Here is a 24,452-nt window from a genome sequence, read left to right as displayed (position 1 = left end):
TTTCAACGATGGTTTCTTTGAGTGGGCCCATAACCCATAGGTTCTCTCCTAGGATCTTTTCTGGCTCTTGTAATCTTTCCGGAGTTCTCTTATTCTTTTTCAACTATGACGTAAGTATGAATGTCATCAGTCATATTCCTTCTTCAAGATCGCTTCAAATTTAATTTCGTCTTTGGCTCAACTTTTCATTCTTCTTTATTCCGAAGTGTCTCAGTAGTTCTTGGTGGGGTCCTTCAAATCATTCTCTCCATTGGAGATTGAAGGAGTGTTCTCTTAAATCTTTCAATTATTTCGAGGGTCCTACCTCATCTAGTTTTCCTTATACCGGTGCAATATCTCTCTAAGCAATCTTTTCAACGGTGGTTTCTTTGAGTGGGCCCATAACCCATAGGTTCTCTCCTAGGATCTTTTCTGGCTCTTGTAATCTTTCCGGAGTTCTCTTATTCTTTTTCAACTATGACGTAAGTATGAATTTCATCAGTCATATTCCTTCTTCAAGATCGCTTCAAATTTAATTTCGTCTTTGGCTCAACTTTTCATTCTTCTTTATTCCGGAGTGTCTCAGTAGTTCTTGGTGGGGTCCTTCAAATCATTCTCTCCATTGGAGATTGAAGGAGTGTTCTCTTAAATCTTTCAATTATTTCGAGGGTCCCACCTCATCTAGTTTTCCTTATACCGGTGCAATATCTCTCTAAGCAATCTTTTCAACGGTGGTTTCTTTGAGTGGGCCCATAACCCATAGGTTCTCTCCTAGGATCTTTTCTGGCTCTTGTAATCTTTCCGGAGTTCTCTTATTCTTTTTCAACTATGACGTAAGTATGAATTTCATCAGTCATATTCCTTCTTCAAGATCGCTTCAAATTTAATTTCGTCTTTGGCTCAACTTTTCATTCTTCTTTATTCCGGAGTGTCTCAGTAGTTCTTGGTGGGGTCCTTCAAATCATTCTTTCCATTGGAGATTGAAGGAGTGTTCTCTTAAATCTTGGTTCATTCTATTGGATATTCATCATTTCAGTCTTGTCGCATCATCTTGATTTGTTTTCAATCATGAGTAATCATTTTCTTGCTATCCGATGCTTTTCTATGTTGTTTTATTTGTCGATCCTCCGAAGACCATCATTTCAGAAGATTCTTCGTTCTCAGCTTTCATATTTCATCCTCAATTCTTCTCAATTTTTGTCTCTTCGTTCGTCTCTCAATTATTTTGGTGCCTAATTCAAGTTTTCTCAGGTGTCTCATGATCTTTTCGTTCTCATGTATCTCCATTCATTCTTGTTACCCCCATTCAGTTCAGTTCTTATCGGTGTTTCTTTCAAGTTTCTTCTAGTTTGTGCTCATATATCTCCTCAATCAATCCTAGAAGAATAAGTGGTATGCTAAATCCGTTGCTTATCATCAATAAAACTTGATGAAGGATAAGCATAACATAATTCTTATTCTTTCTGCATCAAATGGTTTCAATTCTTCTTTCGGAGTGGCTCATGATATCAATTCTTTTCGCAAGTGCTTATCTTTCTTTTCCGAAGTTCCAAGTTCTATCAAGTATCTCTTTGAGAAGCTTCATCTAAATCATTGGAAGGCCTTTAATGTTATTCTTTCATCATTTCATTTCGGTGTTCCCCAAGAGTTTCGTCATGGTGGTGCATCAAGGTTTCAATTCTTCTCAAGGTGTTCTTCAAGATTTTGTGGTAGTAGTTCTCAATTTCTTCTTCGTTCATTTCTTCCAAGATCTAGTTTATATTCTCTTGTTCCAGAGTTGTGGTGATATTGCTCATTTGGGTCAATCATGTTGTTCTATCAAGATCATGGTGTTCCCTTGTTCTATTTAGTTGTTTGTTGTGAATTGTATCAAGGTCTGTCCATCTTATCGAATTTTTGTCCCCTTTTCCTACCAAAGTGTTGTCGAAATTTTCCGTGAAATCTTGCTTGTTTCTCATATCATTCCTCATCGCTTTGCAACCTTCAAGGATCGTTGGTTTCACTCGTTTGTCAAAGAAGCGACTAAGTTTTACCTCTTGCTTTTCTCATCCTCTCCCCCTTTTCATTCTTGGATCCCGGGTCGACATCCTCTTGTAGTGTAGGAGAGTTGTGACAGCCCGAGACCGACGTTCCAGAAGATGCCCCCTTTATTCCGTTTTCGTCGTGTGATTTATTTATTTGTCGCATCATCATCGCATCATGCGCATCATCCGCATTGCATCGGCATCTCCGTTGCCGCCAGTTTTCAAACTTGCATGTGTTAGTAGTTGCCGGTTCTCTCCGTTCTCGTCGTCGCCCGTGCTTAGCCCGACCACACTCGCACGCGTCCGCGGCATCATCAAACCCTGTTTTTAAAGATGTGTATAAAATTTCATCTGTTTGGGTTGAGACGTGGCGTGCGGTCTTGAAATATTATAGGTAGTCCGCCTGTCAAATTTTGTCGCAATCGGAGTTCGTCTCGTACCCGAACGGTCGACCGTAGCGGCACCGTATTCGGTCTTTCGTCGGACGTGTTTCGGTGTTTTAAGTCGTGTTGTCGCGCCGTGCTATTTCCCTCTCACCTCCGCCTATCCACTCTACACAACCACCTAGCAATTCCTGCATCTGTGGCCGTTTGATCGCGATCGCGTGGTCGAAGACTGATCCTGATTCAGATAACCCTAGCCCGTTTTGTCTATATATAGACCCCTAGCCAGCCAACCCTAACCCCCCTCGATCTCCGTGCAGACCAAACCCCCAACCGCCACCTAGTCACCTCCCACCTTCCTCCAGCCTTCGGGCCCGCCAACCCCAGATCGGACCCAGGCAGGCCCATCCGCCCCCACCTCCAGATCTGGAGGACCTCATCTCCTCCCATGCCAGCACCACAGCCGAGGTGCTCCCGACCGCCTCCCCGTGCTCCCTGCTCCAGCCCAGGTCACAGAAGAGGGCCCCTCGTCGGTCGCCGCCCCGTTGCCGGTGCCCCGTGATACGTCTCCAACGTATCTATAATTTTTGATGGTTCCATGCTATTATCTTGTCAAACTTTGGATGTTTTGTATGCCTTTTATATCTTTTTTGGGACTAACTTATTAACTTAGTGCCAAGTGCGAGTTCCAGTATTTTCTGTGTGTTTGACCCTTTTTAGAGGAGGATTTTAAACGGTGTCGAAACAGAATAAAACTTCCGAAAAGATTTTTTCCGGAACAGAAGATACGCACGGGACTTGAGAACCAAGGCAGAGGCCACCAGGGGACCCCACAAGACCCTAGGCGCGGCCAGGGGGGCCGCGCCGAGCAGGCTTGTGGGCCCCTTGTGTCTCGTCTGCCCTACCTCTTCTGCCTATAAATTCAGGAAAACTCTAAAACTGCGCGAGAGATCCACCAAAATACTTTTCCGCCGCATGCTTCTGTCTCTGCAAGATCCCATCTTGGGCACTTTCTAGTGCCCAGCCGGAGGGGGGATTCGGATACGGAGGGCTTGTTTATCAACACCATGACCTCTCCGATGATGCGTGAGTAGTTCACCATAGACCTACGGGTCCATAGCTAGTAGCTAGATGGCTTCTTCTCTCTCTTGGATCTTCAATACAAAGTTCTCCATGATCTTCATGGAGATCTATCCGATGTAATCTTCTTTTGCGGTGTGTTTGTCGAGATCTGATGAATTGTGGATTTATGATCAGATTATCTATGAATCTTATTTGAGTTTCTTCTTATCTCTTATATGCATGATTTGATATCCTTGTAATTCTCTTCGAGTTGTGGGTTTCGTTTGGCCAACTTGATCTATGATTCTTGCAATGGGAGAAGTGCTTGGTTTTGGGTTCATACCGTGTGGTGACCTCACCTAGTGACAGAAGGTGTAGCGAGGCACGCATCGTGTTGTTGCCATCAAGGGTAAAAAGGTGGGGTTTACATCATTGGTTTGAGTTCATTCCTCTACATCATGTCATCTGGCTTAAGGCATTACTCTATTCGTCATGAACTCAATACACTAGATGCATGCGGGAGAGCGATCGATGTGTGGAGTAATAGTAGTAGATGCAGAAAGTATTGGTTTACTTGTCTCGAACGTGATGCCTATATGTATGATCATTGCCTTAGATATCGTCATGACTTTGCGCGGTTCTCTCAATTGCTCGACAGCAATTTGTTCACCCACCGTAATATTTGCTATTTTGAGAGAAGCCTCTAGTGAACACTATGGCCCCTGGGTCTATTCACACCATATTTTCAGCCTCACACTTTTACTTTGTTGCACTTCCGCCTTCAGATCTCACTTTGCAATCAATCTTGAAGGGCTTGACAACCCCTTTATAGCGTTGGGTGCAAGCTCGTTTGTGTTTGCGCAGGTACTCTCGACACTTGGCTTGATTCTCCTACTGGATTGATACCTTGGTTCTCAAACTGAGGGAAATACTTACTGCTCCTATGCTGCATCACCCTTTCCTCTTCAAGGGAAAACCAACGCAAGCTCAAGAGGCCGCCGGGGATTTCTCGCGACGTAGCAGAAGGATTTCTGGCGCCGTTGCCAGGGAGGATCAAGTCAAGAATAGTCTCCCGTCAACGTGCCAATTTCTAGCACCGTTGCCGGGGAGGATCGAGTTCTAGGTGAATCTCATCCAAGTAAGTGTCGCAAACTCATCTCTTGCATTTACTTTTTTGCCTCTCGTTTTCCTCTCCCCCACTTCTGAAAAACAAAAATTTACAAAAATATTTGCCTTTTTCGTTTGCCCTTTCTCTTGCTTGCTTTCTGTTCGCTTGTATGCTTGTTTACTTGCTGAAGTCACCATGACTGGAAACACCAAACTTTGTGACTTCTCGAATACTAATAATAATGATTTTATTAGTACTCCGATTGCTCCCGCCACTAGTGCGGAATCATAAGAAATCAATGCTGCTTTGCTAAATCTTGTTATGAAAGAGCAATTCTCCGGCCTTCCTAGTGAAGATGTCGCATCCCATCTTAATACCTTCATTGAGCTTTGCGATATGCAAAAGAATAAAGATGTGGATAATGATGTGATTAAATTGAAGCCTTTTCCGTTCTCCTTGCGAGATCGAGCAAAAACTTGGTTTTCGTCTTTGCCCAAAAATAGTATTGATTCTTGGAACAAGTGCAAAGATGCTTATATATCCAAGTATTTTCCGCCGGCTAAGATTATCTCTCTCCTTAATGATATCATGAATTTTAAGCAACTTGATCATGAACACGTTGCACAATCTTGGGAGAGAATGAAATTGATGATTAGAAATTGTCCCGCTCATGGCTTGAGTCTTTGGATGATTATACAAATCTTTTACACTGGCTTGAATTTCGCTTCTAGAAATATCTTGGACTCCGCCTCAGGTGGAACATTCATGGAAATCACATTAGGAGAAGCCACAAAACTCCTAGACAATATCATGAAAAACTACTCTCAGTGGCACACTGAAAGGTCACCTACTAGTAAAAAGGTACACGTTATAGAAGAAATTAACTCGTTGAGTGCTAAGATGGGTGAGTTAATGAATTTGGTTGCTAGTAGAAGTGCTCCTTTAGATCCTAATGATATGCCCTTGTCTTCCTTGATTGAGAGTAGCAACGCTAGCTTGGACGTTAATTTTGTTGGTAGGAATAATTTTGGCAACAACAACACTTTTAGAGGAAACTATGTTCCTAGGCCTTTTCCTAGTAACCCCTCTAATAACTTTGACAAATCCTACAATAATACTCATGGAAATTACAATAAATTACCCTCTTATATAGAGAGTAATATCAAAGAGTTTATCAACTCGCAAAAGATTTTCAATGCGTCCATAGAGGAAAAAGTACTCAAAATTGACGATTTGGCTAGGAGCGTTGATAGAATGTCTAGTGATATTGATGCTTTGAAAGTTAGATGTGCTCCTCCCAAGATCAATATGGATGAAACTTTGAAATCTATGTGTGTTTCCGTGAGTGAGAGCAAAGAAAGAACCGCCCAAATTCGTGCTAGACATGAATGGCTTAAGAAGGCGTGTTCTCGTGACTCCCATTGAATCCTTGTTTTCTAGTGTCAAACCTAATGATGATGGGGTTGGATATGAATCCACTTTGGTTAAAAAACGCCCCAATGATTCGGAGTCCATCTATCTTGATGCTAAAAGCATTGAAAGTGGAGTAGCAGATATCAAAACTTTGAGTAGTAATGAAACTACTACTTTGGATTTCAAGGAATTCAATTGTGATAGTTGCTCCTTGATTGAATGCATTTCCTTGATGCAATCCATGCTAAACTCTCCACACACTTATAGCCAAAACAAGGCCTTTACCGATCATATCGTCGAAGCCATGATAAAATATCTTGAAGAGAAACTTGAGTTGGAAGTTTCTATTCCTAGAAATCTTCATGATGAGTGGGAACCTACTACCAAAATCAAAATCAAAAACTATGAATGCAATGCTTTGTGTGATTTGGGTGCTAGTGCTTCCGCGATTCCAAAGTCTTTATGTGATGTTCTGGGCTTTAATGAGATTGAGAAGTGCTCTCTTAATTTGCATCTTGCGGATTCTACTGTCAAGAAACCCATGGGAAGGATCAATTATGTTCTTATTATTGCAAATAGGAACTATGTACCCGTGGATTTTATTGTGCTTGATATTGATTGCAATCCTACATGCCCTATCATTCTTGGTAGACCTTTCCGAAGGAATATTGGTGTTATCATCGATATGAAGGAAGGGAAAAGTAGATTTCAATTTCCTTTAAATCAGGGCATGGAGCATTTTCCTAGAAAGAAAATAAGATTGCCTTATGAATCCATGATGAGGGCTACTTATGGTTTGAGGACCAAAGATGACGATACGTGATTCCATCACCTTATGCCTAGCTAAGGACGTTAAACAATAGCGCTTGTTAGGAGGCAACCCAATGAATTTATCTTTTTCTTTATGTTTTGTTGCGTCCACACCATTATAATTTTGTTATGATTGTGTTTTTTGTGTTTCTTTTTGTGTTTGAGCCAAGCAAAACCATTATGACTAGTTTTGGTGATGGTTGTTTGATCCTGCTGGAAAAAGAAAGAAACTTTTCGCTCATGAGATTATTTTTCATTTTTATTCAGAAAGAGATTTTGAGTTGATTCTTATTGATGCTGGTTGATATGCCTTTTGCCCAGGCGGTCGTAATTTTTCAGAATTGTTGAGGTACTAGAAGTATACGAAGTATACAGATTGCTACACACTGGTCTGTTTTTGACAGATTTTGTTTTTGTTGTGTTGGTTGCTTGTTTTGTTGAAACTATGGATAGTATCAGGGGTACTAGCCATGGAAAAGTGAGAATACAGTAACCTAACACCAATATAAATAGAAATCAAGATTGCTACAGTACCTAAAGAGGTGGTAGTTTGTTTTGTTGTGCCAATGATATCACAAGTTTCTGTTTAAGTTTTGTGTTGTGAAGTTTTCAAGTTTTGGTTGATGTTCTCATGGACAAAGGGATAAAGAGTGGAAATAGCTCAACCTTGGGGATGCCCAAGGCATCCCAAGCAAAATTCAAGGACACTAAAAAGCCTAAGCTTGGGGATGCCCCGGGAAGGCATCCCCTCTTTCGTCTTCAATCCATCGGTAACATTACTTGGAGCTATATTTTCATTCCCCACATGATATGTGTCTTGCTTGGAGCGTCTTGTATCGTAGGAGTCTTATCTTTTTGTTGTGTCATAATCATCCTTGTTGCACACCTTTTTATAGAGGCATGCACTCATCGGGAATTTGCTAGAATACTCTTTGTGCTTCACTTATATCTTTTGAGCTAGACAATGTTGCTCTATGTGCTTCACTTAGATCTTTTAGAGCACGGCAGTGCGTAACTTGGTAGTTGCCTTGTGCTATGAAAGTAGTCCCAAAGGTGATAGGTATCCAAAGAGGATACAATAAAACTTCCATCTTCATGTGCATTGAGTAGAAGAGAAGTTTGATTCCTCTCAATTAGTTTTGAGGCGTGGATTTGGTAATATTAAGAGTAATGTTAGTAGGGTGTTGTGAATCTAGAAATACTTGTGTTGAAGTTAGTGATCCCCGTAAATGCACGTATGGTGAACCGCTATGTTAGGAAGTCGGAGCATAATTGATCTATTGATTGTCATCCTTTGTGTTGCGATCGGGATCGCGCGATGGCTTACACCTACCAACCCTTCCCCTAGGAGTATGCGCTTAACACTTTGTTTCGATTACTAATAAAAACTTTCGCAATAAGTATGTGAGTTCTTCATGACTAATGTGAGTCCAGGATATAGATGCACTTTCACCTTCCACCATTGCTAGCCTCTCTAGTACCCCGCAATTTTCTTCGGTGCACAAACCCACCATATGCCTTCCTCAAAACAGCCACCATACCTACCTACTATGGCATTTTCATAGGCATTCCGAGATATATTGCCATGCAACTCCCACCGTTCTGTCTCATGACTTGTGCCATCACTCTCATATTGCCACTGCATGATCGTAAGATAGCTAGTGAGATGTTTCAACGTCATACGCCAAGCTAGATCGTTGCACATCCCGGTACACTGCCGGAGGCATTTCCTATAGAGTCATTTCTATGCTTTCAGCTGTGAGTAAATAAAAGTGTGATGATCATCATTATTAGAGCATTATCCCATGTGAGGAAATAAAAAAAGAGGCCAAAGTTGCCCACATAAAAAAAAGATAAAAAAAGAGGCCAAAGAGCCCAAACAAAAACAAAGAGAGAAAAAGAGAGAAGGGACAATGCTACTATCTCTTTCCACACTTGTGCTTCATGATTGCACCATGTTCTTCATGATTGAGAGCCTCTTGTTTTGTCACCACCATATGCTAGTGGGAATTTTCATTATATAACTTGGCTTGTATTTCCAATGATGGGCTTCCTCAAAATTGCCCTAGGTCTTCGTGAGCAAGCAAGTTGGATGCACACCCACTAGTTATCCTTTTGAGCTTTCACATACTTAATTATAACTCTAGTAGATCCTTTGTATGGCAATCCCTACTCATTCACATTGATATTTATTAATTGGCATCTCCATAGACTTTTGATATGCCGAGTCAATGTGAGCATCTCCTCCTTTTTGTCTCACAACAACCAACACACTCTATTCCACTTATAGTGCTATATCCATGGCTCACGCTCATGTATTGCGTGATAGTTATAAAAGGTTTGAGAAAGTAAGAGTGTGAAACCAATTACGTGGCCAATACGGGGGTTTTGCATGATTTAAATTAGTTGTGTGGGGATGATGGAGCATAGCTAGACTATATGATTTTGTAGGGATATCTTTCTTTGGCCTTATTATTTCGAAAGTTCATGATTACCTTGCTAGTTTGCTTGAAGTATTATTGTTTTCATGTCAATAGCAAACCATTGTTTTGAATCTTACGGATCTGAACATTCATGTCACATGAAAGAAGTTACAAAGGACAACTATGCTAGGTAGCATTCCACATCAAAAATTCAGTCTTTATCACTTCCCTACTCGAGGACGAGCACGAGTTAAGCTTGGGGATGCTTGATACGTCTCCAACGTATCTATATTTTTTTATGGTTCCATGCTATTATCTTTTCAAACTTTGGATGTTTTGTATGCCTTTTATATCTTTTTTGGGACTAACTTATTACCTCAGTGCCAAGTGCCAGTTCCTGTTTTTTCCATGTTTTTGACCCTTTTCAGAGGAGGATTTTAAACGGTGTCCAAACGGAAAAAAATTTCCGAAAAGATTTTTTCCGAAACAGAAGATATGCACGGGACTTGAGAACCAAGGCACAGGCCACCAGGGGACCCCACAAGCCCCCTAGGCGCGGCCAGGGGGCCCGCGCCTAGCAGGCTTGTGGGCCCCTTGTGGCTCGTCTGCCCTACCTCTTCCTCCTATAAATTCAGGAAAAATCCAAAACTATGCGAGAGATACAGGAAAATACTTTTCCGCCACCGCAAGCTTCTGTCTCCGCAAGATCCCATCTGGGGCACGTTCTGGTGCCCTATCAGAGGGGGGTTCGGATACGGAGGGCTTCTTCATCAACACCATGACCTCTCCGATGATGCGTGAGTAGTTCACCATAGACCTACGGGTCCATAGCTAGTAGCTAGATGGCTTATTCTCTCTCTTGGATCTTCAATACAAAGTTCTCCATGATCTTCATGGACATCTATCCGATGTAATCTTCTTTTGCGGTGTGTTTGTCGAGATCTGATGAATTGTGGATTTATGATCAGATTATCTATGAATCTTATTTGAGTTTCTTCTGATCTCTTATATGCATGATTTCATATCCTTGTAATTCTCTTCGAGTTGTGGGTTTTGTTTGGCCAACTTGATCTATGATTCTTGCAATGGGAGAAGTGCTTGGTTTTGGGTTCATATACCGTGCGGTGACCTCACCCAATGACAGAAGGGGTAGCGAGGCACGCATCGTGTTGTTGCCATCACGGGTAAAAAGATGGGGTTTACATCATTGGTTTGACTTTATCCCTCTACATCATGTCATCTTGCTTAAGGCGTTACTCTGTTCGTCATGAACTCAATACACTAGATGCATGCTGGATAGCGGTCGATGTGTGGAGTAATAGTAGTAGATGCAGAAAGTATCGGTCTACTTGTCTCGGACATCATGATGCCTATATGTATGATCATTGCCTTAGATATCGTCATGACTTTGCGCGGTTCTATCAATTGCTCGACAGTAATTTGTTCACCTACCATAATATTTGCTATTTTGAGAGAAGCCTCTACTGAAGACTATGCCCCCCGGGTCTACTTCACACCATATTTTCAGCCTTCACTTTTACTTCGTTGCACTTTCCGCCTTCAGATCTCACTTGGCAATCAATCTTGAAGGGATTGATGATACGTCCATTTTGCATCATGCTTTCATGTTGATTTTTATTGCCTTTTGGGCTGTTATATTACTTGTGGTACCATATTTATGCCTTTTCTCTCTTATTTTGCAAGGTTTAATTGAATAGGGAGAATTCAAGCAGCTGGAATTCTGGACTGGAAAAGGTGCAAATCCTAGTCCACTATTCTGCACATCTCCAAATGCCCTGAAAAGTTACGTGGATTTTTTTGGGATTATATAAAAAAATACTGGGCGAAAGAACTACCAGAGGAGGGCTGCCAGGGTGCCACAAGCCCTCACACCGCCACCCCCCTAGTGGTGGAGTGGGAGCTTGTGGGCTCCCTGACGGCCCACTAGCCCCCCTCTTTTGCTATATGAAGCGTCCTGGTCCAGAAAAAAATCAGAAGGGAGCTTTTTCGTGGTTTCGCCGCCGCCACGAGGCGGAACTTGAGCAGATCCAATCGAGAGCTCCGGCAGGACGATCCTGCCGGGGAAACTTCCCTCCCGGAGGGGGAAATCATTGCCATCATCATCACCAACACTCCTCTTGTCGGAGGGGAGGCATCTTCATCAACATCTTCATCAGCACCATCTCCTCTCCAATCCCTAGTTCATCTCTTGTAACCAATCTTCGTCTCGCAACTCCGATTGGTACTTGTAAGGTTGCTAGTAGTGTTGATTACTCATTGTAGTTTATGCTAGTTGGATTACTTGGTGGAAGAGTTTATGTTCAGATCCTTGATGCTATTCATTACACCTCTGATCATGATTATGATTATGTTTTGTGAGCAGTTACTTTTGTTCGTGAGGACATGGGATAAGTCATGCTAATAATAGTCATGTGAATTTGATATTCGTTCGGTATTTTGATATGTTGTATGTTGTCTTTTCCTCTAGTGGTGTTATGTGAACGTCGACTACATAACACTTCACCATATTTGGGCCTAGAGGAAGGCATTCGGGAGTAGTAAGTAGATGATGGGTTGCTGGAGTGACAGAAGCTTAAACCCCAGTCTATGCGTTGCTTCGTGAGGGGCTGATTTGGATCCACTAGTTTAATGTTATGGTTAGACTTTGTCTTAATTCTTCTTTTGTAGTTGTGGACGCTTGCGAGAGAGGTTAATCATAAGTGGGATGCTTGTCCAAGTAAGGGCAGTACCCAAGTGCCGGTCCACCCACATATCAAACTATCAAAGTAACGAACGCGAATCATATGAACATGATGAAACTAGCATGACAGAAATTCCCGTGTGTCCTCGGGATCGTTTTTCCTCCTATAAGACTTTGTTCAGGCTTGTCCCTTTCCACAAAAGGGATTGGGCCACTTGCTGCACCATTTCTACGACTTGTTACTCGTTACTCTTTGCTTGCTACATTTCACCTCGCTACACAATCACTTGTTACCGCTACTTTCAGTGCTTGCAGTTATTACCTTGCTGAAATACGTTTACAGAGCCTTCTGCTCCTCGTTGGGTTCAACACTCTTACTTATCGAAAGGACTACGATTGATCCCCTATACTTGTGGGTCATCAATTGACAACCCCTTTATAGCATTGGGTGCAAGCTCGTTTGTGTTTGCGCAAGTACTTTAGACACTTGGCTTGATTCTCCTACTGGATTGGTACCTTGGTTCTCAAACTGAGGGAAATACTTACTTCTCATGTGCTGCATCACCCTTTCCTCTTCAAGGGAAAAACCAACGCAAGCTCAAGAGGCCGTCGGGGATTCGTGGCACCATAGCACCCCGCCGTCGGACCTCGCCGGAGCCCCCAGCCGCCGCCGCCATCCTTCAGCCTCCCTGCCCAGCTCGCAACTCCTGAGGCCACCGGAGCCTCGTGCGGCGCCATGCCCTACCCCGGCCGAGTCTTGTTGCCGGGTTGGGTCGCAGCTGCCGGATCTCGCCGGGATCTGGTCGCCCCGGCTAGCCCCCGCACCACCGTCGGAGCTCCCGTGTGGATGTGTTGCCTCGTGCGAGTGAGCCGAGCGCCGCCCCTGTCGCTTGCGTGAGCATCTTGCCTCGCCCAGGCCGAGCTGGGCCAGCAGCCGGCCTCCTTCCGCGCTGGTCCAGGAGCGCCCGAGGCCGAAGGCAGCAGTGCTACTGCGACAATAGACCTTCCCTGGCAATGGCGCCAGGAATCCTGCTGCTACGGCTATGCCTATAGGGACATCCTTGGCAAATATGCAAAGGATTTCCCCGCGGCCTTGGAGCCTTGCGTTGGTGTTCCCTTGAAGAGGAACACATAGTAGGTAGGTAAGGAGAAGATGGTCACATTGACTGGGCATATCAATGAGCTATGGAGATGCTCATCAATAGATATCAACGTGAATGAGTAGGGACTGCCATACAATTGATGCACTAGAGCTAAGAGTAAGTGAAAGCTCTTAAAGAAAACTAGTGGGTGTGCATCCAACTTGCTTTCTGACGAAGACCTAAGTCAATTTTGAGGAAGCCTATCATTGGAATATACAAGCCAAGTTATATAATGAAAATTTCCCACTAGCTATATGGTGGTGACAAAACGAGAGACTCTCAATCATGAAGATCATGGTGCTTAATTTGCACAAGTGTGGAAAGATAGTAGCATTGTCCCTTCTCTCTTTTTCTCTCATTTTTCTTGTGGGCTCTTTGGCCTCTCTTTTTTTTGGGTGGGCATCTTTGGCTTCTTTTATTTCCTCACATGGGAAAATGCTCCATCAATGATGATCATCACACTTACAACTCAAAACTTAGAGCAATGATGACTCTACATGGAATGCCTTCGATAGTGTACCGTGACAATGATCTAGCATGGCATAGACATCAATGGGAACATCATGCTAGCTATCTTATGATCATGCAATGGCAATGTAGAAGTGGTGGCACATGTCATGGTGGTAGTCGTATGGCAATATATCTTGGAATAGCTTTGAAAAAGCCATAGTAGGTAGGTATGGTGGATGTTTTGAGGGAGGCTATATGGGTGGTTTTGTGCACCGGCGAAAATTGCACGGCACTAAAGAAGATAGTGATGGTGGAAGGTGAAAGTGCATCTAAACCATGGACTCATAATTAGTCATGAAGAACTCATATACTTCTTGCAAAAGTTTTAGTAGTAATCGAAACAAAGCATTCAACGCATACTCCTAGGGGAAGGGTTGGTAGGTATAAACCATCGCGCGATCCCGACCGCCACATAAAGGATGACAATCAATAGACTAATCATGCTCAGACTTCATCACATAGCGGTTCACCATACGTGCATGCTACAGGAATCACTAACTTCAACACAAGTATTTCTAGATCCACAACACCTTACTAATATAACTTCAATATTACCACTACCACAACTCAAAACTAATTGAGATGAATCAAACTTCTCCAACTACTCAATGCACATGAAGGTGGAAGATTTCATATCCCTATGAATAACTACCATTTTTGAGACTACTATCAAAGCATAGATCAACTACCAAGCCACGCACCGCTGTTCTCTAAAAGATATAGGTGAAGCACATAGAGAAAAATCAACTAGCTCAAAAGATATAAGTGAAACACAGGTGAGCTGAATTGTCTAACCAAAGGATATAAGTGAAGCTCGACAAAATCACGGTGAGTGCATGTCTCTCTCTCTAGGTGTGCAGCAAGGATGATTGTGACACAACAAAAATAAAAGACTCCTATGATACAAGACGCTCCAAGCAAAACACATAACATGTGGTGAATAAAAATATAGCCCCAAGTAACGTTACCGATGGATTGAAGACGAAAGAGGGGATGCCTTCCCGGGGCATCCCCAAGCTTAGGCTTTTATGGCATCCTGGAATCAACTTGGGTTCCCTTGGGCATCCCCAAGCTTGAGCTCTTGCCACTCTTTATCTCTTTGCCCATAAGAACTTCACCCAAAACTTGAAAACTTCACAACACTAAACTTAAACAGAAACTCGTGATAACATTAGTATAAGAAGGCAAACCACCACTTCCTTAGGTACTGTAGCAAACTTAAACTCTACTTATGTTGATGTTGGGTTACTGTATTTTCAATCTTCCATGGCTAATACCCCCCCCGATACTATCCATAGTTTCATCAAAATAACCAACCAACTCAACAAAAACAGAATCTTTTAACAGCAGACCATTTGTAGGAATCTGTATACTTCATATACTTCTGGTACTTCAAATATTTAGAAAAATTACGACAGTCTGAAGAATTTGCGTAGAAATCAGCAGCAAAAAGAATCAACTCAAAAGCTCTTACAGAAAAAAATGAAAATTCTTTTCGTGAGCAGAAAGTTTCTGTCTTTTCCAGCATGACCAAACGATCATCCCCAAGACTAATCATAACGGTTTTGCTTGGCACAAACGCAAAAAGAAACACCAAAAACACAATCATAACAGAATTATGAAAGTGTGGAAAACACAAAACAGAAATAAAAAGGATAGATTCGTTGGGTTGCCTCCCAACAAGCGCTATTGTTTAACGCCCTTAGCTAGGCAAAAGGTGATGGAATCACGTATAGTCATCTTTGGTGTTCAAACCATAAGTAGCGTGATCATTTATCATCTTAAGATCTTCATCTTTATTGGATGACTCACCACTAGCTTTAGGAACAAAAACAGACTTGACGGTCTTTTTGAGAGTGAGATTTGGAGTATTTTGCATGGTGGCAAAAGCGGAACCCAAGTTGGTTATGACATCTTCTAGTTTGCCAATTCTAGAGGAATCATTAACTATAGGTTCCTTCTCCCTTAAATTTTTCAAGACCATTCCCACTTTGGACCAGTACTGAGTAATTTGATTGTGGATCTTTCTGTCCAAACCCTTAATAAGTTCAATTGTGGCAATTTTGTTTTCAATAGCGTCAAGCCTTTGCATCACGTGTTCCAAGGGCAAGGTGGTTCCATTAACCATGAGCGGGGGTGAGCCTACCAAATTCATGATAGCTCCATAGGAGTCAACAATATGGCTCCCCAAAAAATTCCCGCCTACGCTGGTATCAAGGATATACCTATTCCAAGGAGAGATTCCAACATAAAAACTGCGAAGAAGAACGGTAGTGGATTGCTTACGAGTAGATCTATTTTGAGCATTGCAAATCCTGTACCAAGCGTCCATTAAATTTTCTTCCTCATTCTGCCTGAAATTGAGAACTTCGTTCTCAGGGGTATCGTTTGGAGTAGTGGGTCTAGCCATTGATGGACTATCCCACACAAACGAGCAGGAAGTAAGCGGGCAAAAGAGAACGAAAAAAGGCAAAAGGAAACGGCAAGGGAGAAAGGCAAAAGGCAAAAGGAAATGACAAGGGAGAAAGGCAAATGAAAACGGCAAATGTGAAGTGGGGGAGAGGAAAACGAGAGGCAACTGGCAAAAAAGGTAAATGCAAGAGATGAGTTTGTGACACCTACTTGGATAGATCTTGACTTAATCTTGTTGGAAATATGCCCTAGAGGCAATAATAAATTAGTTATTATTATATTTCTTAGTTCATGATAATCGTTTATTATCCATGCTATAATTGTATTGAATGAAGACTTATATACATGTGTGGATACATAGACAAAACACTGTCCCTAGCAAGCCTCTAGTTGGCCAGCCAGTTGATCAAAGATAGTCAGGGTCTTCTGATTATGAACAAGGTGTTGTTGCTTGATAACTGGATCACGTCATTAGGAGAATCACGTGATGGACTAGACCCAAACTAATAGACGTAGCATGTTGATCGTGTCATTTTGTGCTACTGTTTTCTGCGTGTCAAGTATTTGTTCCTATGACCATGAGATCATATAACTCACTGACACCGGAGGAATGCTTTGTGTGTATCAAACGTCGCAACGTAACTGGGTGACTATAAAGATGCTCTACAGGTATCTCCGAAGGTGTTAGTTGAGTTAGTATGGATCGAGACTGGGATTTGTCACTCCGTGTGACGGAGAGGTATCTCGGGGCCCACTCGGTAATACAACATCACACACAAGCCTTGCAAGCAATGTGACTTAGTGTAAGTTGTGGGATCTTGTATTACGGAACGAGTAAAGAGACTTGCCGGTAAACGATATTGAAATAGGTATGAGGATACTGACGATCGAATCTCGGGCAAGTAACATACCGAAGGACAAAGGGAATGACATACGGGATTATATGAATCCTTGGCACTGAGGTTCAAACGACAAGATCTTCGTAGAATATGTAGGATCCAATATGGGCATCCAGGTCCCGCTATTGGATATTGACCGAGGAGCCTCCCGGATCATGTCTACATAGTTCTCGAACCCGCAGGGTCTGCACACTTAAGGTTCGACGTTGTTTTATGCGTATTTGAGTTATATGGTTGGTTACCGAATGTTGTTCGGAGTCCCGGATGAGATCACAGACGTCACGAGGGTTTCCGGAATGGTCCGGAAACGAAGATTGATATATAGGATGACCTCATTTGATTACCGAAAGGTTTTCGGAGTTACCGGGAATGTACCGGGAATGACGAATGGGTTCCGGGAGTTCACCGGGGGGCAACCCACCCCGGGGAAGCCCATAGGCCTTGGGGGTGGCACATCAGCCCTTAGTGGGCTGGTGGGACAGCCCAAGAAGGCCCTATGCACCATAGGAAGAAAATCAAAGAGAAAAGAGAAAAAAAAAAAGAGGAGGTGGGAAAGGGAAGAAGGACTCCACCTTCCAAACCAAGTGGGACTCGGTTTGGAGGGGGAGACCTTCCCCCCTTGGCTCGGCCGAAACTCTTAGGAGTCCTTGGACCCCAAGGCAAGGCTCCCCCTCTTCCCCCTATATATACGAAGGTTTTAGGGCTGATTTGAGACGACATTTCCACGGCAGCCCGACCACATACCTCCACGGTTTTTCCTCTAGATCGCGTTTTTGCGGAGCTCGGGCTGAGCCCTGCTGAGACAAGATCATCACCAACCTCCGGAGCGCCGTCATGCTGCCGGAGAACTCTTCTACCTCTCCGTCTCTCTTGCTGGATCAAGAAGGCCGAGATCCTCGTCGAGCTGTACGTGTGCTGAACGCGGAGGTGCCATCTGTTCGGCACAAGATCATGGGACTGATCGCGGGACGGTTCGCGGGGCGGATCGAGGGACGTGAGGACGTTCCACTACATCAACCGCGTTCACTGACGCTTCTGTTGTACGGTCTACAAGGGTACGTAGATCACACATCCCCTCTTGTAGATGGACATCACCATGATAGGTCTTCGTGCGCGTAGGAAAATTTTTGTTTCCCATGCGACGTTCCCCAACAGTGGTATCAGAGCTAGGTTCATGCGTAGATGTAATCTCGAGTAGAACACAAAAGTTTTTGTGGGCGGTGATGTGCGTTTTGCTGCCCTCCTTAGTCTTTTCTTGATTCCGCGGTATTGTTGGATCGAAGCGGCTCGGACCGACATTACTCGTACGCTTATGAGAGACTGGTTTCATCGCTACGAGTAACTCCGTTGCTCAAAGATGACCGGCGAGTGTCGGTTTCTCCAACTTTAGTTGAATCGGATTTGACCGAGGAGGTCCTTGGATGAGGTTAAATAGCAATTCAGATATCTCCATTGTGGTGTTTGCGTAAGTAAGATGCGATCCTGTATGAGATGATCATGTTGTAATAGTTAATATCGACTTGCACGTCGATGGTACGACAACCGGCAGGAGCCATAGGGTTGTCTTTAAACTAACGTTTGTGCTTGCAGATGTGTTTACTATATTGCTAGGACATAGCTTTAGTAGTAATAGCATGAGTAGCACGACAACCCCGATGGCGACACGTTGATGGAGATCATGATGATGGAGATCATGGTGTGACGCCGGTGACAAGAAGATCGTGCCGGTGCTTTGGTGATGGAGGTCAAGAAGCACATGATGATGGCCAAATCATGTCACTTATGAATTGCATGTGATGTTAATCCTTTATGCACCTTATCTTGCTTAGAACGACGGTAGCATTATGAGGTGATCTCTCACTAAAATTTCAAGACGAAATTGTGTTCTCCCCGACTGTGCACCATTGCGACAGTTCTTCGTTTCGAGACACCACGTGATGATCGGGTGTGATAGACTCAACGTTCACATACAACAGGTGCAAAACAGTTGCACACGCGGAACACTCGGGTTAAGCTTGACGAGCCTAGCATGTGCAGACATGGCCTCGGAACACATGAGACCGAAAAGTCGAGCATGAATCGTATAGTTGATATGATTAGCATAGAGATGCTTACCACTAAAACTATTCTCGACTCACGTGATGATCGGACTTGAGATAGTGGATTTGGATCATGTACCACTCAAATGACTAGAGAGATGTACTTTTTGAGTGGACTTCGTAAGTAATATGATTAATTAAACTAATTGTCATGAACATAGACTAATGGTCTTTGCGAATTACGATGTAGCTTGCGCTATAGCTCTACTGTTTTTAATATGTTCCTAGAGAAAATTTAGTTGAAAGTTGATAGTAGCAAACTTTGCGGACTGAGTCTGTAAAACTAAGGATTGTCCTCGTTGCTGCGCAGAAGGCTTATGTCCTTAATGCACCACTCAGTGTGCTGCACCTCGAGCGTCGTCTGTGGATGTTGTGAACATCCGACATACACGTTTCTGATGACTACGTGATAGTTCGGTGCAAAATACTTAATGGCTTAGAAGTGTGGCGTCGAAGACGTTTTGAAATGTCACGGAACATGGGTGATGTTCTAAAGAGATGAAATTGTGATTTCATGCTTGTGCCCTTGTTAAGAGGTATGAGACCTCGGACAAGATTCTTTGTCCATGAAGTAAAGGAGAAAAACTCAATCGTTGAGCGTGTGCTCAGATTGTCTGAGTACGACAATCACTTGAATCAAGTGGGAGTTAATCTTCCAGATGAGATAGTGATGGTTCTCCAAAGTCACTGCCACCAAGCTATGAGAGCTTCGTGATGAACTATAACATATCAAGGATAGATACAATGATCCTTGAGAGATTCGTGATGTATGACACTGCGAAAGTAGAAATCAAGAAGGAGCATCAATGGTTGATGGTTAGTAAAACCACTAAGTTTCATGAAAGGCAAGGGCTAGAAGGGATACTTCGTGAAACAGCAAAACAGTTGCTGCACTAATGAAGAGACCCAAGTCTAAACCCAAACCCGAGACTAAGTGCTTCTGTTATGAGGGGAACGATCACTGAGGCAGAGCTACCCTAGATGCTTGGTAGATAAGTAGGCTGGCAAAGTCGAAAGTAGTATATTTGATATACATGATGTTGATGTGTGCTTTACTAGTACTCCTAGTAGCGCGAGGGTATTGGATACCGGTTCAGTTGCTAAGTGATTGGTAACACGAAATGAAAGCTACCAAATAAACGGAGACTAGCTAAAGGTGAGGTGACGATACGTGTTGGGAGTGTTTCCAAGGTTGATATGATCAAACGTCGCACGCTCCCTCTATCATCGGGATTGGTGGTGAAACCAAAATAATTGTTATTTGGTGTTTCGTTGAGCATGAACATGATTGGATCGTGTTTGTTGCAATACGATTATTCATTTAAAAGAATAATAGTTATTCTATTTGCTTGAATAATTACCCTCAATTTTTTATTGAATCCCGATCGTAGTCTTACACATGTTCATAATATTAGTGCCAAAAGATAAAAAGTAATAATGATAGTACCACTTAGTTGTGGCACTGCCACTTGAGTCATATTGGTGTAAAATGCATGAAGAAGCTCCATGCTGATGGATTGTTTGGACTCACTTGATTTTGAATCACTTGAGACATGCAAAACATGCCACATGAAACAAGTAGAGTAACTTGTTGGGAGTAATGCATTTTTGATGTGTGCAGTCCAATAAGTGCTAAGGCATGCAGTGGATATCATTATGTTCTTACTTCACTGACGATTTGAGTAGATACAGGAGTATTTACTTGATGAATCACAAGTCTGAAATGTTGAAAAGTTCAAAGCTATTTTAGAGTGAAGATCGTCGTGACAAGAGGATAAACAGTCTACGATATGATCATAGAGATGAATATCTGAGTTACGAGTTTTGGTACGCAGTTAAGACAATGTGGAAATTGTTTCGCAGTTCATGCCACCTGGAACACCATAGTGTGATGATGTGTCTGAACATCTTAGCCATGCCCTATTTGATATGGTGCATACTATGATGTCTCTTATTGAATTACCACTATCGTTTATGGGTTATGCATTAGAGACAACCGCATTCACTTTAAATAGGGCACCGCGTATTTCCGTTGAGATGACATAGTATAGACTAAGGTTTAGAGAAATCTAAGCTGTCGTTTCTTGAAAGTTTGGAGCTGCGATGCTTATGTGAAAAAGTTTCAGTCTGATAAGCTCGAACCCAAAGCGGATAAATGCATCTTCATAAGATATCCAAACCAGTTGGATACATCTCCTATCTCAGATCCGGAAGCAAAGTGTTTGTTTCTAGAAACGGGTTCTTTCTTGAGGAAAGGTTTCTCTCGAAAGAATTGAGTGGGAGCGTGATAGAACTTGATGAGGTTATTGAACCATCACTTCGACTAGTGTGTAGCAGGGCACATGAAGTTGTTCCTGTGGCGCCTACAGCAATTGAAGTGGAAGCTGATGATGGTGATCATTGAGCTTCGGATCAAGTTACTACAAACCTCGTAGGTCGACAAGGTCGCGTACTACTACAGAGTGGTATGGTAACCCTGTCTTGGAGGTCATGTTGTTGAACAATAATGAACCTACGAGTTGTGGAGAAGCGATGGTGGGCCCGGATTCCGACAAATGGCTGGAGGCCATGAAATCCGATAGAGGATCCATGTATGAAAACAAAGTGTAGACTTTGGAAGAACTACTTGATGGTCGTAGGACTATTGAGTAAATATGGATCTTTAAAAGGAAGACAAACGACGATGGTGATAAGTCACTACTAAGAAAAGCTCGACTTGTCGCAAAGATGTTTCCGACATGATCAAACAGTTGACTATGGTGAGACTTTCTCACTCGTAGCGATGCTAAAAGTCTGTTAGAATTATGTTAGTAGTTGTTGCATTATTTTTGAAATATTGCACATAGGATGTCAAAACATTGTTTCCTCGACGGTTTCCTTGAGCAAACATTGTATGTGATACAACCAGAAGGTTTTGTCGATCCTAAAGATACTAAAAAGTATGCATGCTCCAGCGATCCTTCAATTGACTGGTAGAAGCATCTCGGAGTTGGAATATACACTTTGATGAGATGATCAAAGATTTTGGGTTTGTACAAGGTTTATGGGAAACTTGTATTTCCAAAGAAGTGAGTGGGAGCACTATAGAATTTCTGATAAGTATATGTGGTTGACATATTGTAGATCGGAAGTAATGTAGAATTTCCGTGAAGCATAAAAGGTTGTTTGAAAGGAGTTTTTCAAAAGGAATACCTGGATTGAGATACTTGAACGTTGAGCATCAAAGATCTATGGAGATAGATCGAAAGCGCTTAATGGAAGTTTCAACAAGATGCATGCCTTGACAAGTTTTGAAGGAGTTCAAAATAGATCAGCAAAGAAGGAGTTCTTGGTTGCGTTGTAAGGTGTGAATTTGAGTAAGACTCAAAACCAGACCACGGCAGAATAAAGAGAATAGACGAAGGTCGTCTTCTATGCCTTAGCCGTAGACTCTAAAGTATGCCATGCTGAGTACCGCACCTGATGTGTGCCTTGCACTCTGTTGAGAGGTACAGAGAGTGATCCATGATTGAATCACTAGCAGCGGTCAAAATTTATCCTTAGTAACTGATAGACTAAGGAATTTTTCTCGATTATGGAGGTGGTTAAAGAGTTCATCGTAAAGGGTTACGTCGATGTAAGCTTTGACACTAATCCGAATAACTATGAGTAGTGAAACGGATTCGTATAGTAGAGTAGATATTTGGAGTATTTCTGAATAGCACATAGTAGCAGCATCTATAAGATGACATAAATATTTGTAAAGAACACACGGATCTGAAAATTTCAGAACCTTGACTAAAACCTCTCTCATGTGCAAGACGTGATCAGACCCCATAACTATATGGGTGTTGGATTCGTTGGAATCACATGGTGATGTGAACTAGATTATTGACTCTAGTGCAAGTGGGAGACTGTTGGAAATATCCCCTAGAGGAAATAATAAATTAGTTATTATTATATTTCTTAGTTCATGATAATCGTTTATTATCCATGCTATAATTGTATTGAATGAAGACTTATATACATGTGTGGATACATAGACAAAACACTGTCCCTAGCAAGCCTCTAGTTGGCCAGCCAGTTGATCAAAGATAGTCAGGGTCTTCTGATTATGAACAAGGTGTTGTTGCTTGATAACTGGATCACGTCATTAGGAGAATCACGTGATGGACTAGACCCAAACTAATAGACGTAGCATGTTGATCGTGTCATTTTGTTGCTACTGTTTTCTTCGTGTCAAGTATTTGTTCCTATGACCATGAGATCATATAACTCACTGACACCGGAGGAATGCTTTGTGTGTATCAAACATCGCAACGTAACTGGGTGACTATAAAGATGCTCTACAGGTATCTCCGAAGGTGTTAGTTGAGTTAGTATGGATCGAGACTGGGATTTGTCACTCCGTGTGACGGAGAGGTATCTCGGGGCCCACTCGGTAATACAACATCACACACAAGCCTTGCAAGCAATGTGACTTAGTGTAAGTTGTGGGATCTTGTATTACGGAACGAGTAAAGAGACTTGCCGGTAAACGAGATTGAAATAGGTATGAGGATACTGACGATCGAATCTCGGGCAAGTAACATACCGAAGGACAAAGGGAATGACATACGGGATTATATGAATCCTTGGCACTGAAGTTCAAACGATAAGATCTTCGTAGAATATGTAGGATCCAATATGGGCATCTAGGTCCCGCTATTGGACATTGACCGAGGAGTCTCTCGGGTCATGTCTACATAGTTCTCGAAGCCGCAGGGTCTGCACACTTAAGGTTCGACGTTGTTTTATGCGTATTTGAGTTATATGGTTGGTTACCGAATGTTGTTTGGAGTCCCGGATGAGATCACGGACGTCACGAGGGTTTCCGGAATGGTCCGGAAATGAAGATTGATATATAGGATGACCTCATTTGACTACCGGAAGGTTTTCGGAGTTACCGGGAATGACGAATGGGTTCCGGGAGTTCACCGGGGGGGCAACCCATCCCGGGGAAGCCCATAGGCCTTGGGTTGGCACACCAGCCCTTAGTGGGCTGGTGGGACAGCCCAAGAAGGCCCTATGCGCCATAGGAAGAAAATCAAAGAGAAAAGAGAAAAAAAAGGAGGTGGGAAAGGGAAGAAGGACTCCACCTTCCAAACCAAGTGGGACTCTGTTTGGAGGGGGAGACCTTCCCCCCTTGGCTCGGCCGAAACCCTTAGGGGTCCTTGGACCCCAAGGCAAGGCTCCCCCTCTTCCCCCTATATATACGGAGGTTTTAGGGCTGATTTGAGATGACTTTTCCACGGCAGCCCGACCACATACCTCCACGGTTTTTCCTCTAGATCGCGTTTTTGCGGAGCTCGGGCGGAGCCCTGCTGAGACAAGATCATCACCAACCTCCGGAGCGCCGTCACGCTGCCGGAGAACTCTTCTACCTCTGCGTCTCTCTTGCTGGATCAAGAAGGCCAAGATCTTCGTCGAGCTGTACGTGTGCTGAACGCGGAGGTGCCGTCCGTTCGG

This window comes from Hordeum vulgare, chromosome 5H, assembly GCF_904849725.1.
Source record: "Hordeum vulgare subsp. vulgare chromosome 5H, MorexV3_pseudomolecules_assembly, whole genome shotgun sequence".
In the NCBI taxonomy this organism is placed as follows: Eukaryota; Viridiplantae; Streptophyta; class Magnoliopsida; order Poales; family Poaceae; genus Hordeum; species Hordeum vulgare.
Note: the sequence above shows the minus strand (reverse complement) of the source record.